This window comes from Equus przewalskii, chromosome 21, assembly GCF_037783145.1.
Source record: "Equus przewalskii isolate Varuska chromosome 21, EquPr2, whole genome shotgun sequence".
Taxonomy (NCBI): domain Eukaryota; kingdom Metazoa; phylum Chordata; class Mammalia; order Perissodactyla; family Equidae; genus Equus; species Equus przewalskii.
Window position 1 is genome coordinate 43,534,414 of NC_091851.1, and position 16,105 is coordinate 43,550,518.

The 16,105-nt window shown below is 52.4% G+C and overlaps 1 long non-coding RNA gene across 1 annotated transcript; it reads left to right on the forward strand.

Annotated features, from left to right (window-relative positions):
• The first annotated feature begins 1,387 nt into the window (after window positions 1-1,387).
• LOC139078140 (uncharacterized) lies at window positions 1,388-10,228 on the forward strand. Its single transcript, XR_011530940.1, has 2 exons — window positions 1,388-1,545; window positions 7,848-10,228. It is a non-coding gene; the product is annotated as an uncharacterized lncRNA (long non-coding RNA).
• The last annotated feature ends 5,877 nt before the right edge of the window (window positions 10,229-16,105 follow it).

A 16,105-nucleotide genomic window follows, 5' to 3' on the forward strand; every position in this document is an offset into this window, starting at 1 on the left:
ACTGCTCCGAGAGCAGACGACACCCCGACTCCTGGAGTCTTGCGATCCCTCTCCGGGTATTAGGGTTCTTTAGATTTGGTTTTAAAAGCTCATCTAAGAAATTCATGCTCATGGTTTAAAAGCCTCAGATATGGTGCAGGGGGACTTGAGACAAGAAGCACAGTCTCCTCTCCTCACTCACCCCGTCCCCCACTCAGTGGCCACCGCCTGGGAGGATGGGCTCTTCGGGCGGTAACCGCCACGTCTAAAGAGCGTCCCCCGGATCTGTGTGCTGATGAGGAGTGAACACCCCGCTCGTGCCCACAGCCCCAAACCTCCTGCGCGCAGGTGTCAGGGCCCCAGACCCTCCGCCGCGGCCTCCCCACGTGCGGACGGGCAGCCACGCTTGTGTATCTCGTTCTTCTGTGTGTTGATGGGCCCCTGACCATTCCCGTTCTGTAAGATGGGATTACTGGTGCTCCCCACTTCCTCCCCCTCCGCTTCCACTCCTGCCGTGGGTCTGGCGGCCCGAGAGGCAGGGACAGGGTCTTAGGGCGGAGCTGGGTGAACTGCCAAGGTCCCGAGCAGGGTGATGGTGACCTGGGGAGCTGGCTGTGACTCCCGTCAGTTCCGTTGCATCTCTAAAGCTGACACAGAGGCTGGAAGGTCCAGGTCCAAGCTCTGGTTTGCGTCTGCTCCCCAAAGGGCAAGACCCTTCTCCACCCTGAGCCTCAGTTTCCCCATCTATCAGATGAGAAGGCTGTTCTGGGTGGTTTGGGATTCTTGGTGTCAATGGCTTTCATCGTTTCCAGCACTGACACTCTGAGGTTTCCTTGGTATGTAAAGCCATCTGGGATGCCATCTTCCCGCAAAGATCCTGCGGCCCCTTTCCAGCTACAACCCACAGCCTGGCCTCTCAGTTCCCTGAGGTCCACTGAGACCTCTTTCTCCTCTTCCCGACCTGTGGGCCGTGACAGCCTGGTGGATACAGATACGGCTGCTTCTGTGGTGAGGAGGAAAGACAGACTGCTTCTCTCTCCCGGCAGGGGATTGGTGTCAGAGCTTGGGGGCAGAGGGGTGTCATCACAGCGCTTTGGAGCACGATTTCTCCCCCCGCTGTGCCCAGCTCTCTTCACACTGAGACAGGTGACAGAGGGGCCTCGAGCCCCCCTTTCGCGGACACCTCTGTGTGGCCTCTGGTGCTTGCTGAGCCATGGAAATGCTGCCAAGCCTTGTGTAGGTATGTCACATTGTCACCGGGCTGGCTCCAAGGCAAACAGACGACGATGACGAGAGTGCTCTCAGGGCCGACTCTGCCGTGCGCTGTGGGCGGGCGGGCGGGCAGCCGTCTGCAGGCTCCACAGAACAAAGGCTGCTTTGGACTTGACGGCCCTTTACTAAGGAAACTGGCACAGACCGTCTTTGAACTCGTGATGCGGGCGGCTCCTCCGAGTTTCTCCTTCCTGGCTGGTGGGGATTAGCCGCCAGTGTGGGATCTGCATGTGCACCAGCCCCGCTCGGCCGCGAGGTTTGCAGGAGGGGAAGGGAAGACCAGCCGTGGTGAAGGTAAGTAACTCAGGACGCCCAAGGTGCGAGAGAGCAAGGCAGGGTGGACCACGAAGGATGCCATGCGCACACAGCCCAGCTCCCACTGCCCTGAGTAAAAGCCACAGCCCTTGCCAGGGCCCCCAGGAGCCTGCAAGACCCCCTGGCCCAGTTACTCTCCAGTCCCACCCACCTTGCCCTGCAGCTCCGCCCCACTGACCCCCTTTCATTTCCCTCAACATGCTGAGAACACTCCTGCCTCAAGGCCTCTGCACTTGCTGTTCCCCTGCCTGGAGTTCTTTTCCCCATGATATAAACACGGTTCACTCCCTTGTTTCCTTACAATGTTTCCTCTTTAGAGGGGTCTTTCCTGACCACTCCGCAGAGAGCAGGAGCCCACCCCCACCCCAGCACGCCTGTGCCCCTCCTCCCTCTTTATTCCCTCCACGGGACCCATCCCCTGACTGTTATAGGTAGTTATTTCTTTACCTGATTTTTCACTCACCACCCGAGAGCTCCCGGAAAGAGGGAATTGCCGTGTGTTTAGTTCTTTGCTGTCTCCCCAACTCCAGACCCTCTACATGGTGGACGCCTAATGAGTATTTGTCAAATGAAGAAATTCAGATTGGGCATTGGGTGCCTTGCCGTAATCCCGTCAGAGGATCAGAGACTCTTTGCATTCGGGAAAGCGCTGTCTTGGCCCCCGGGGCCCACCTGAGCCCTGGAGGATGAGCAGGAATGGCTGTGAGGGCAACGTTCCTCTTGTGGGGTTGGCTCTGCTGCCAGCGATGCCAGTTTCCCGTCAGAGCCTTTTGCACACAGCACGTGATGGCAGCTTCCTGCCCTGACGTGCGCTGACTCCCAGCCTCGCTGTGGCATCCTCGGCGCCCAGAGCGATCTCCCGCGTCAGGATGCACAGGGGAGTTTTTTTGCCTGCTGAAATCATTTCTGTTTTAGTCCCCACAAACCCCGCGAGGGAGGGTCTGTTCTCTATGTCTTGAGATGAGGGAGCTGAAGAGGGCGAGTCTGGACTCCAGTCCAGGTCATCTCAGACTCCAAAGCCGACAGCGGCCACTTCAGGGCACTGAAGTCCATCAGGATGGTCCCCGTGCTGAGTGGGCCACCAACCAGACTAGGCCGTGGCGTCTTCTCCTCCGATGGCGCCCCCTCCCCATGCTGATAACTCAGTCACTTCTGGAGCCTTCTTTGATGAGCATGGCCTGCTGGGTGATGCTGCGTGAGGCCAGTCGGAAATGCTGTCTTTGAAGAGCTTCGGAACTGGTCCAAGTGTTGAGACAGAAGCTTCTAGAACCAGCAGACTAGATCCACAGGGAGCAGCCCTCCTGGCCGCTGGGGTCAGGCGGAGGTGTCCTCGGCCGGTGGGTGGGCCGGGATTTGTCTCGCAGCTAAAGGTTGTGTCTTAAGACTAGATCTTGGCTCCTGGGAGAAGCTTTGTACACATTTCTTGAATGAATGAGTGAATGAGAATTAAAGCATCAATCATATTCACCTGGATTAGGTCTTATCAGCTTCTGCCTTTAATGTTGTCCCCAAGGCCATGATCAGACCATTCAAACATTGTTCCCTCCTTTAAGCAAAAAAACACAAAAAAACAAATTTTTGCTGTAGTGAGCAAACTTTTTATGACCTTCAGTGAATGGGGAAGGAGGGAGGGGTTCAAGCACAAAATGGGAAATTCGTAAGAGTTTTTTCCAATGTAAAAGCCAGTCCATTCTGTGTCCCACCTAATGGAAACTTTACAATGGTCACAAGACCATACGGAGAATTCCCCATTTGTCGCGTTCCCTAAGGCTTAGGTTTAAGAAACTCATCATCCTTCTAAGCAGAACAGGACCCCCTGCCCGCCTTACCGACCCCAAGACAGATAGTCCTGTTCTCAGCTCTGTTGGAACTGTATGTATCGTTCGAGGTTTAGAAAAGTGGGATTTCCGAAAACTATACAGCCCGGGCTAGACGTGGCCTCGAGATGAGGGCCGCATTCCCGGGGCGGCTACAGCAGGCGTTGAACGTGAGGACCCACGGGAGTCCCGCCCAGCTTCCCAGCAGGAGGCTTGCCTTTGGCTCTGGGCTCCAGTAATGCGTTCGCTGCCCTCACACTTGGCTTGCAAAATTTTCGGAATGGGCTTCCATCCCCCTGAGAATAAAGCCCCTTCTGTCATGGAGACTTTTTTGTGTGAGGTTTTAGAGCTGGTGGTGTGGGAGAAAGCTGAGAAACCCCAGCATTTGTTTGTTAGAATAAAGGCCCCTGGTTTTCCAGACCACGCTCCCCTCTCCTTCCAGAAAGGTCTAGGTCCAACTTTATCTCTCAAAACCTCTTTTTACAGAAATTCTATTTGAAAATGCTCCCTGACATGAAATAACAGGGTTGCAGAGTTAGAACAAATTACTCAGGCAGTGAGAGAGGATAAAATAGAGTAACTGGCCTCGGGGGAAATGTATGTTTTCAAATAGGATTTCAAAAGCAGATAGCTGATGGATTTAGAGATCTAACAACTCCTCCTGAACTGGGGAGGAGAGAAAAGAGAGAGTTCAGAGAGCTTGGAGTCAAATCAGGGCTCCTTAAATTCGTCTTTGAAATGGTGGGCGTTCATTTCCAAATATTTCTCATTCCATGTGCGGAACGAAGAGGACTCGCCTTCACATACAAAATATATCAGCTCGGCTCTCTGAGTTTCTCCCAGAGATGTCACAGCATAAAGGAAACTTTCTCCTTTTTTTTCTTAAACCTAAAGGTGATATCATGGTGACTAACAGCAAAAGGTATTCTTGGATCTCAGTTTTGTTTTATGAGCTGTTATATATTAAATAGTGCCCCTTTGGGAGAGCTGTCAAAACAGTTTCATGTAATCGTCCCCGGGAGAAAGATCTTTGTGATGCCACATAACTCAAATTATACAAATAACTGTCAAAAGCTATTTAAATCAGCTCCAGAGGTGGGTGGGGGAGGGGAGGAAGGCACGCCCGCCAGATCCTGACTTCACGTTTCGAGAAGATGCGAGTTGCGGTATCTGTTGGTGCTGGTGAACCAGAATGAACCAGAATTCCTCCTTGTCTGAAGTCTGTGGATGAGCATCTCATTGGCTTGTGCCCCCGGGAGGCACAATGTTGAGTCCAGATGGGGAGGATGGGCTTTGAGAGACTGACCTCCCGGGTTTGGATTTGGGGGCCATCGTTCACGATGTCTGTGACCTTGGGGGGTCCTACACCTACTGAAGGGCTCTGGGTATCAGTTCCTCCTTCCTGAAATGATTTTCATCCTACAGCCCGTGTGGAGGGTTGGTGAGAGAAGGAGCTGAGCTGATGGGGGCGCTGGTAGATACGGTGGGGCTGATGGTCTGACGGTGGCCTCTCTGCCCCACATGCAGTCACGTGTCATTTAACAACAGGGACGCGTTCTGACAAATGCGTCCTTAGGCGATTTCGTTGTGCAAACATCATAGAGTGTATTTACAAAACCCCGATGGTACAGCCTCCCACACGCCCAGTCTCCTGGTCCTTATCTTATGGGACCACCGTCGCATATACGGCCCGTTGTTGAGTGAAAGGTCGTTAAGTGGCGCTTGGCTGTGTTTGCACCCCCATCCCTGAGGCACAGGCAGGAGAGACGGGCCTGGGCAGAGGAGACCCCTTCTGAGGGACTGCCTTCTCTCTTCTCCACCCCGTGTGGTCCGGACAGACTCGGACTTCTAGATACATATGGGATAAGAGCTTGGGAAGAAGTCACAAAAATCTTTGATGCGACTGAAGTTTCAAGCGTGTAATTCTCTCAGGAAGTGGGAAAGGGGCCTGACCCCAACAAGGTTACTCGCTGGTCCCTGGGTGCCCGTGAAATCTCGAATCCATCTCCCTCCGATGCACAGTTGAACTGAGGCCCAGCTGGCTTCCTTGACACCTGCCCCGGGAGGGATGGGGATGGACCCTCCCCCACACCCCTGCTGGCTCTCAAAGCAGAAACAGCTGTTGGCATGGGAGCCGCTTTTGTGATTAAAAAACCGCCACGAAGCCCAATAAGCCCCCACTCGGGCTTAGGAGCTGAATTCCTCAGGCCCCTCTCGGCGGGCGGGTCCCAGACTTCTCAGCACCACGCCTTTTCCTGCAGGAGCCTCTGATCTCTGAGCCTCAGCAAAGCCCTCACCTCTCTCTGTGCCCATCTCTAGCTACACACAGGCTGGTCCGGTCTCTGCCCGGCAGCCAGAGCGATCTTTCCAGAACCGGAATTTGACGTGACTTCCCTCTTTGGAACGATCAAAGCCCGCAGGACGGGACCTTGGCGACTTGACACATAGGGGACAGGACGTGGAGGGGCTGGCCGCCACCAGCCTGCTCTCCTCTTCTGCAAACCCCTGCTTCACCCGTAGCCTCTGTCCCTCCTTCTCTCCCCTCCACTTGGAACGCCACCGCTGCCTCCTCACCAGCTTCTCCGGTTAATTTGTACTCATCTTTTTTGCTGAGCCAGGGGCCCTCCTTGAAAATGCACCCCCAGACTGGGCCAAGCTTCCCCCCGCTCCCCCTGTCCTGTAGCTCTCTCTCCAACCCCCTCCCACAGGATCAGTGGGTCTCAACCACAGCTGCCCAGTAGAACCCCCAGGGGGATTTTTGAACTAAACCACTGCCTGGACCCACTGTCCCTCAACGCAGTCAGAATCTCTGAGGGTGGCCCGGCCAGGCATCTGGGTTGTTTGAACGCTCCCCAGGTGATAGGGAAGCACAATGAGAGTTGGAGCCTCACATGAGACCTGGGGGCTCGAGCCTCCACCCCACGAACGGATGCATCTTGCGCACTGTGAGCGGGCCACCGGCGCCGGGAGGAGCTCAGCCACAGCTGGGGAGGAGTGCAGGATGGAGGAGGCGGTGTTTTAGTCCACAAAAGGAAGTGCGTGAGCGAGAGTGATGCTTTAGTCTTCTTTAATTGAACTTCATTTTTTACTCTGAGCACCCGTTCTTGGGGCTGTTCGGGAAAATTGCAATCTTACCCGGGATCCCCATCATCAGGGAGGTACCCTGGTTTGAGGGCACAGGGGGAGAAGGGAGGTCCCATCCTCAGTGAGTCATGTGGACCGGTTGCCATGGAGACATCAGCATCCCTGTCCGCAGGGCCCCTTGAGCTCCAGTTTTCTGTTGCTTCTACGGCGCTTGGGCATGGGGATTTCTGTAAGGATGCTGAGGGCTCCGTCTACCAGCCCCACCGCAGGGCCGGCCTCTCGGGGCTCCAGCAGCACCGGTGACCAGTCCTTTCTCTTCTCTGCCCAGGCCACGGGGTGGGCCTGCTCCTCCCTGCTTTCCAGACACAGTTTGTCCTGCCCACGATTCCTCTCTCCCTTCCTTTCAGCTCCTCTGTGGTCTTTCTGAATTCTCCTTTTCCTTGGGAATACAAATGCCAGAAAGACGTGTAGGCCTTTTCTTTGCTTCTCCCTACCTTGCTCTTCTGGGACAAGGGAGCACGGAGAAGGCAGGGGCAGAGAGAACAGGGGGAGGAAACAGATAAATACCTAGAAAGAATACCTGTAACACCTGTAATAGCTGACGTTATCTCATTTCATCCTCAAACAACCTGTGACACCTTTACTGTTACTATGCCCATTTCACAGATAAGGAAAACTGAGTCTCAAGAGGTGAAGTCCCCTGCCCAGAGTCACACAGCCCATATATGGGAGACCCACAATTCACACCCAGGTCTGTCTATGCCCCAGCTCTCAACCCCTAGGCCGTTCCTCCCAGAGGACACCCCGCGGCATTGATGTTCATGCTCTCAAGGAAAATTTTGGTTTTTTCCATTCTTGATTTTTCCCCTTTTATGCATGAATAAATGTATTTATAGTCACTTGAAGTAATTCACTGGCATCAAGATAACATCTGGAATGTAAGAGTAAGGAATGGAGAGTAATTTTTATAGTTCAAAAAGGTTGCCATGCGCACTAAAATGGTGGATGGACTCCTCCCAGTGCGGCTCCCTCCAGGAGACTTCCCCGGACTTTCTCCACCTGTGTTTATCGACAGAGCTCCAGTTCAGGCCTCTCCACTTTGGTGAGAGTGACAAAGCGTCATCCTCACCCCAGCCGCCCTGGCTCAGGCACCTCGGGGTTGGTCCGGCTGCCACAGGGCCTAGTTTTATTCCACACAACTGTGTATGAGAATATTCATTTTTGTAAGGGCGAAACATGAAATAAATTCTTTTTACAAAAGTCAGTGTTTCTGAGTCCACGCTTTTCTTTGTTCTTGTTTTCTCCTTTGAATTCTTTGGTCACTTAAAAACATTTTTTTTGCCCAAGTCATTCTGGTCAATTTTAATGTCTCTTTTTCAGGGTTTTGACATCGGAGAAAACTTGATCGCAGTCATTGAGTACCTGCTGCTGAAAAGAATCTTCTGGAATGCCATTTTGATGTGGTGTGATCTTTGTCGGCAAGTTCATGTCAAAGGTCACCGAGCATGTAGGGTGGGATGCCAGCTGAAGCCCAAACAAGTGAGTAGATGTCAAAAGCAATTTTCCGAAAGTGCTGGCCTCGACAAGCAAGCCATCGGCCCCCGGGGTGCCCGGCCCCCAATGCATTCAAGATGTTTCTCGAAGGGGCTGTGGGAACGGCCGCCCAGATGTCTCCAGGGAAGTCCCTGCCCTCACCTGTGGGTCTCCAGCAGGTCACTGCAGGGCCCTGGCTGCCGGCGGGTGACGACCGGGCTGAGTTTGCTCCCAGTTAATTTGCTCATGAAATTAATTGCTCGCTTCGCAGGCGCAGGAGCTGCTGCCAAGGCTGCACCTGATGTCTGTCACTGGGCGTTTTCCTCCGATCTATTTGCCATTCTCAGGTCCCACCTCTCAGCTATGTTACCCACCCCTAATGTCCTCAAATCCTGTTCATTGTTAGGGCACCTTGTGTTGTAAAAACTGATTTACTGTTTTGAATAGATCATTTTCATATTATTCATTGTTCGAACATGCTAGAGAAAAAACCAAGAACTGCATTCTCCCGGGCACTTCAGCCAGCTGGCTGCCTGCCTGGAGGCGGTCCCTGCTCACAGCCTCTGTCATCTTGCAAAGGTGCTTCAAGTGTGTGTCAGCAGATATGGGTATATGCTCTTCCTTCCTCCTTTTCACACGGGTGGAAGCAGACTTTTCCCGTTGTCTACAGGACACTGGGCGGTATTTTTCAGTGGAACCCGTCGACTCTGCACCAGTACAGTCTGCAATGCTTGCACATCTGATGACGACACCAGCTCACATTTTCCAGGGCTTTCTGAGCCGAGCACCAGGCAGAGGTTTCTATGTTCAGTTTCCCACTTCCTTCTCACCACAACCAGTGAGGTAGATGCTATACCAGCTTCACTTCTCAGATGGATTGGAGATTCTGAGGGATTAGTGGCATGTCTGAGGGACATAACTCACGACTAAGAGGTGGCAGAGATGGGATTCGAGCCCTGATCGGGCTGACACAGAGGTCCCAGTGGTTTGAAATGGTTTCCCAAGGCAGCCCAGATTCTTACAATCCACATAAACCAGAACAGACTCCAGGGGTACACTTCCCTGGATATTTATTGCTCACCCCGCCTCGAGCTCAGTGCTGGGCTGAATGCTCAGGGATCAAAGAACTGGCTTCTCTAGGAAGAGAAACACCTATGCGGCCAACCTCTGTCTAGTGAAAACAGGTAAAGTGTTAGACGTTGTGGGAAATTTTTTAAGAAGTTCTTGCCTCTGGACCAGGCCCAGACAAATTCCAGGCCGCTTCCTGGACATCACGATGAGTCCAAAATGAACATGACCCTTAGGGTTGTTACTTTCCAGGATGTGGAAACAAAAAATTCAGAAAAGGCCTGGCTGACACCACAGTCATCTTCACCACGGCCTTCAGAAGGAGGAAGAACTCAAGCGAGTGACCATGGATTTGGGGAAATAAGAGATGAGCCAGCACAAAGCTTTCCCCTGCTCTCTCCTCGCCCCAGTGAAGATCCCCTGTGGTGCTGGGGGCAGGAAGAAGAGTTGGGGCGTTGCAAGAAGAAAGCTGACATGGTGGGGCCCTGAATCCTGGGCTTGACTTTACTCATCTTCCCCATCTCCACTTCCTTACCACCTCCTCCGGGAAGCCTTCCCTCCTGACCTCCGCGTGGAGTTGGTTTGCCCTCCTCTAGGTGCCCATGGAACCGCATACTCTTTCTATTTTAGCAGTTGTCTCTTAGAATTGTAATTGCCTGGTTTCCTGAGTGTTTTCCCCTAAATCAGAAGTCTGCAAACTTTTTTCTGTAAAGAGCCAGATGATACATACTGTAGGCTTGTGGGCCGTAATGGTCTCTGTCACAGCCACGCGACTCTGCCACAGACAAAACACAATCGAGTGTGCCCTGTTCCAATAAAACTTTATTTATGGACGCTGAAGTTTGAATTTCACATAATTTTGCATGCTACGGAATGTGCTTCTTGTGATTTTTCCCCCAGACCATTTAAGACTGCAAAGCCTTTCTCAGCTATGGATTGTCCAAAAGCAAGTGACTGGCCAGATTTGGCCGCGGGCCGCCGTGAGGGAAGTCCAGATCCAGATGTCGCCGTAACTTTTAACCAGTGAATCCCCAGTGAGCGAAGACTTGCCCAGAGTGGAGCTTGACAAATAGTTGTTGGAGGAATAAATTACACTGGGGGAGGTAATGGTTAGAGACGTTAACTCGTCAGAAAAATATTAAATCTGCAAATGGGTTTTATTTGCTCTAAAGTGTCATTGTTTTTTCTCTCCTGGTGACTGTTATGAAATGCTCATTAGCTCCCATCACAACCACGGTTCACACATCTGTTTGATCTCCTCTGTCGTGGTGTGTACGCAGCATCCTACACTGCAACTGAAATAGTCCAGCCTCGAACAACCGCTCGTGGCACAGACACCGTCCACCCGGGAGGCAGTTGAGGGCAGCCCAGGGGAGGGAGTAAACCGGCCAGAAGAAAGAAAACGGACCTCAGAATAACGTTGTTCCACGTTCGTGTTGCTGGGCTATTAGTGAGCTCTCCCAAGAGACGGGAAGGTAATTCACTGGGTGAACAAGACTCCCCCGACCTCGCTGGGTTTGCACGGGGCAGAGCACGCTCATCTTCCTCTGACCACAGCCTTCCTTGCCCCTCTGGTGCATCCAGGGAGTGTTGACGAGCAGCCCGTCTTCTGCCCATTAGATGTCTGTACACCACGGTTTCCTAACTGGGCGCCAGTGACATTTGGGGCAGGATGTTTCTCTGTTGCTGGGCTGTCCTGTGCATTGTAGGATGTCCGCGGCATCCTTGGTCTCTACCCACTGGATGCCAACAGCATATTAAAAAAGTCAAAATAAGGAAATGTCTCCAGGTATCTCCATGCCCCCATGGGACCCCACCCCCCACCCCCACCCCTCTTGAGAACCGAAGAGCAGCAATCCTGAGTGCAAGTCCTCAAATTAGGGTGAGCATGAGGTGGAATATTCTCCAGCCCTTGGCAAAATGAGAAAGGAAAAAAAAGGATACCAGAGTGAGTTTTTATAGAGTGACATGTGATTGATGTAAAGAAATGTTTTTTCCCTGTGATCTTCCTTCCTATTTGTGCAAAAATGTCTTTTATGAAATGACGACACTAGCAGGTGGCAGCCTTTTTTTTCCACAAATGCTTATACCTGGCAAAATCAAGAGTTGGCATTTCTATGTCAACTCACTCTCTTTTTTTAAGTTTTACTGGAGTGAAATTCCAGAGTCTAGAAATGGCTGCATCAGACAACTGTAAGAGAAATCAGATTTTCCATCCTCTCCCCTTAATGAACTCTCAACGCTAAGCAATTCCTAGCGATGTGCCTCCGTAAAATGAAGAGAATAATTGTGCCCATCTCATAAGGATTTTGCAAAGAATAAATGAGAAATCACATTTAAACCACAGGCTTTGTTCATATCCTGAAGATCCTTCGGCTTAGAGCGTGTAATCGCCTGGATTCGTGTAAGCTGAGGATAAATGTTAGGGATTATTATTATTACTGATATCTTTCAACTCTGTAGGATGTGTAACAGTGTGGTTATACCTGCCTCATCCAGAGTTTCCATTTCTGGCAAGGTCTGCAGCCTGACATACATCATTTCCTGCAAAATAAAACAGGGAAGGTCTCTGGGTGTCCCCAAGTTCTGCACTCGAGGAAGGCAGGTAACTACGGGAATTTTTCTAAGTCCTTTCTCCCTGCAAACTTGCGCACTTACGGCACAGTGTCGGTGGAGAGAAGGGGAGAAGAGGCGTAATCACCGATTCACAGCGTGGTTCCAAAGAGCCGACACGTCCACAATGGCAGCACCCTTGAAAGACGTGTCATTCAAATGTCGACACCACTAATTATGGGGTAGGGCACACGCAAGCTGGGGGTGGTCAGCCAACCTCCCTGCCCCCACCTTTAAGTGCTCATTATGAGACATTTCTCTCCCTGCTCCCTGACTATCCTGGCAGCGCCACCTCCCCGCCCGCCTTCAAGTCGGATGGTTTTGTGGCCCTGCAGGGCCTCGCCGTTGGCTGTGCTGTCCCTGTGCCCTCTCCACCGCCCAGCAGGAGAGAGGGCAGAGGGCTGGGGTGGTGCCGGGAGGGAACCAGTGAGGCCCTCAAGGGCGTGTGTCCCCGACCTCCGAGGAGCCCAGGTGCCCACACACCTGTGCCAACCCACATTTGCTTTTGATAAAGGCAAATGTCCTGATTCTCGAAAGAGGACAACAAAACATTTAAGAAGCTATTTTTTAAATAGGGATCTCAGACGTGAAATGATTCCTCAAGAACCACAGTTTAGGGAGGAAAAGTATAAATGAGTCATAAACATACAGATTAGACTTTCCTTATGCAAAACCTCAAAAACAATCTGGAAGGCAACGAGCGAACTGCATCTTGTCTGTTCTTGTGTCGAGCAGCTGAGGGATTGTGGCGTTCCCAGAGCCAGCGGCGTCCTCATTCCAGATGGCTCCACTAATCCTGCTTTCACTCATCCGCTCTTTCGTTCAAGGAATATTTCCTGAGTCCTCCCACGTGCCAAGCACTGGGCCAGACACTGGGCATCTAGAAGTGAAGGAAGCGAGTGGAGGTCGCTCCCCTCGTGGGGCAGATGGGCAAGCTGGGGAGACGGGTGGGGTCCGGGTGACACCGAGAGCTCTCCTGCGAGCAGGGTGTGGAGGGAGCAGAGCAGAGGGCCGGACGCAGTGTCGGGGGTGAGGGGATGTGGGGGGGTGGGGGGTAGGATCCGTTTTATCAGGGAGTTTGGCCAAGGCTTTCTGAGGAGGTGACGTTTGGCTTTTATGACTTACATCCATGGGTTTCAAAATAAAAATACAGAGCATGTTGGCGGGGAGATGGCATTTGAGATAAAGAAGGAAGGGACCAGCTTGGAAAATCAGCCAAAGGGAGGACACGATTTCTGGGTGCTCTTAGTGTCCCCCACTTACTGAAAAGCTATTACATGTACGTTGTTTCAAAGTTCAAAAACTTCCTCCTTCGGAAATTTTACCAGTGGCAACCCAAGCCCAAGTCGGCTTCCACGTTCCTTCTCTCTCAGGTTGGGTGAATGGGACGGACGGAGAAGGGGCGCCGGCAGATCAGACTTCCCTGCTAGGCAGAGGGCAGTCCTGCAGGGGGGACGCTCCCATCCCCCATCACCCTGACGGGAGCTTCCCAGCCTGGGCTCGGCGCTCCTGCCACTCTTCCCCAAGCATCCTCCAACTCTTATAAGAGTCACGTGGGGATTGCACTCCACAGTTTGCACCTGTTCTCATTAGAGCCCCACACCAACCAAGTGAAGCAGAGGGCAGAGACCCCCTCTTTAGGAAGGGGGCTACAGCTCAGAAAGGTTCAGTGACTTGCCCAAGGTCATCCAGTTAGCAAGTGGCAGAGTCGGGACTCAAACCTAGGACTTCTACCTCCAAGTTCCCAGTGCTCACCCCTCTTTGAAGTGGAATGTGCCCATCTGGGTCCATGGTAGGGATGCATCCAGCCTTTCCCAAATCTCTGCCCTGGAGAATCAGTCACGGTGAGGGCATCCTTCTGGGGAAGCAGTCCCAGGCGGGTGAGGCAGGCCCAGAGCTGATGATGTCAACAAGGCCAAATGAACAGAGAGGGCAGGTGGGGAGAGGGCATTTGAAAGAAGCCTGGAAAGGGGGCTCTAGGAGGGGCAGGGAGTGAGCACCACGGAAGGAGAGGCACCCAGGAGTCTCCTGGGGGAGGGGGTGTTTCCTTGGGGCTGGAGAACTTGGGGCTTGTGACATGGCCCCTCGGGACATCTCTTCTCCGCCATATGTCTGCCGAGCCACCTGGTCCTGAGGACCCTGGCCCTGTGTCTCCCCAGGTCTCCCTGGGGCTCTGGGGAAGCCGTGCCCTCTGCTGTCCCGGGGCTCCAGCAGGTGCCTGGTGGGTCTAGTCTGTGGATCGTTTCACTGTCTACACACGCTGCCCCACAGTGGCCGCCATGGAACCCAGGCCCTTTTCCTGACTTCTGATTAAAAAGTCAAACATTCCAGCACTTTTTCCTGAAGGTTTAAGAAAATACAGGATGGTTATATGGCTGCAGTGCAAGCAACTTAAACGGCGCCATCGTCTTGTAGACAGCTTCGGTCGCCCTTTCTCCCAGTTTGAGCCCTGTTGGCCTCACCTCTCCTCCTCTGCCTGCTTCCTCCGTCTTCTTTGTCCGCGTGTGGCTCCCTTGAGGGTCTTGTCTTTTTCTCACACCACCTCACCTCCACACCGCTGGACATTCAGGAGGGCGTCTTCCCACTCCCATTCTCTGCCTTAGAAGAATTCTGACACATGGTGGGTTGAGATCATTTTTTTCACTCTCCCACGTCAGGGGCAGGGAAACTTTCTGTAAAGGGTCAGACAGTAAATATTGTAAGCTTTTGGGCCAAACAGTCTCGGTTTCAACCATTCAGCTCACGCCGCCCTCATAGCATGAAAGTGGTCATAGACGACACGTCAGTGAATGAATGATTATCCACCAAAACAGGCTGCCGGCCCTGCGGCTGTAGTTTGCAGACCCCTGTTCTACCCGATCAATTACTTAGCTGAGGGAGAACTACCCAGCACGTACCCACATCAGTTTCCACCAAACCATTGAATCACGAGGCAGGTCTTCTGTGAGCACTGCCATGTGCTACGTGCTGTGGAAGGGTAGAGAATGGTCCTGAAAAATCCGTTCATGCTTATACAGTCTTTGAAGACAAGATAAGGCAAAGCTGGTACCCACTTGTGTGGTGGGTAGACAGCAGCCCCCCAAAATTCAGGTCCAGCTGGAACTTCAGAATGTGACCTTGTTTGAAAACACAGTCCTGCAGAAATAATTAAGGTCAAGACCAAGAGGAGATCATCCTGGATTAGGGGGGGCCCTGAATCCAATGAGTGTTTTCTTATATGAGACAGAATGAGACACTTGGTGAGACATAGAGAAGGGGCCGTGTGTAGACAGAGACTGGAGTGATGCCGCCACGAGGCAAGGAGTGCTGGAAGCCACCAGAAGCTGGAAGAAGGGAGAAACATTCTCCTGTGGAGCCTTCGGAGGGAGTGTGGTCCTGCCAACACCTTGATTCTGGACTTCTGGCTTTCAGAACTGCAAGGAAATAAATTTTTGTTGCTTGATGGCACCCAATTGGTGGCAATTATTATGGCATTCCTAGGTAACCAGTGTGACTTGTGTATTGGACATTTTCCCAAAGTGTTCTTCACTTCTGTCCCCTTGAAGAAGAGAAGAAGGCTCTCATGATGTTTGCGTTGGATGTTGAGTGTGATTTGGCTTCACGTGGATCATGGATCAGAGACAACGCTGTGTGGGTTTAGAACCCCTGACCATACAGCTGCATTGATTTCTGCTCTTGGTAAATGACCCTCCGCGGTGAGTAGTATAAAGCAATTCTGCAAATAGCCACTTCATTCACACCCCTCTTGAGGGTAATTAAGCCAATGAGGAGGAAGCCTGTGCCTCTGATGTCACAGCCGGAGGGGAAACGGCCAATCAGAACCAGGATGCTCTGGGTGGACCCGTGGAAGAAGGGAAGATGTGGGCTCCACTTTGCTTGTTCACTTGATGATGATGCTCGGAGACTCAGCTCACTTCAAATGCTTTCCCGGAGGAGAAACATCCAAGCTACTGAAATGGAGACCTCAGACAGCCAAGGCGCAGTCTGAGAAGTGGTCGGGTGGCACAGACACAGGCAGAGTTCAGGACTTGGAGTCTGACAGCACGGGTTAAAATTCCCCTTCCACTGGGTCAGCTCCACCTCAACCACATGGAATAGAAGAGACGTGTTTTCCCAAAGGGAGGATGCTGGATAGACGATGTCTGTCCACCATGGGACGGAAATCATCAACACAAAAGGTGAACAGCTGGGAGTAAATTGTGTTTTACACACACACACTTGCACACATCTGCACACACACTCCTACACACAAGCCTCTCTCCATCCTGAAGAGCTTCTAGCTCTAAGCAGAGGGCAGGCCTTTGAGGGGGCCGGAGGAGCCAGTGTGTGTAAGTGGCTGCAGGATGCTTCACGCCAGGCACCGTATGAGGGCTCCGTGGGTGCTGGCGATGGAATCTGACTCCAGCTAACAGGAGGAGAAAGAC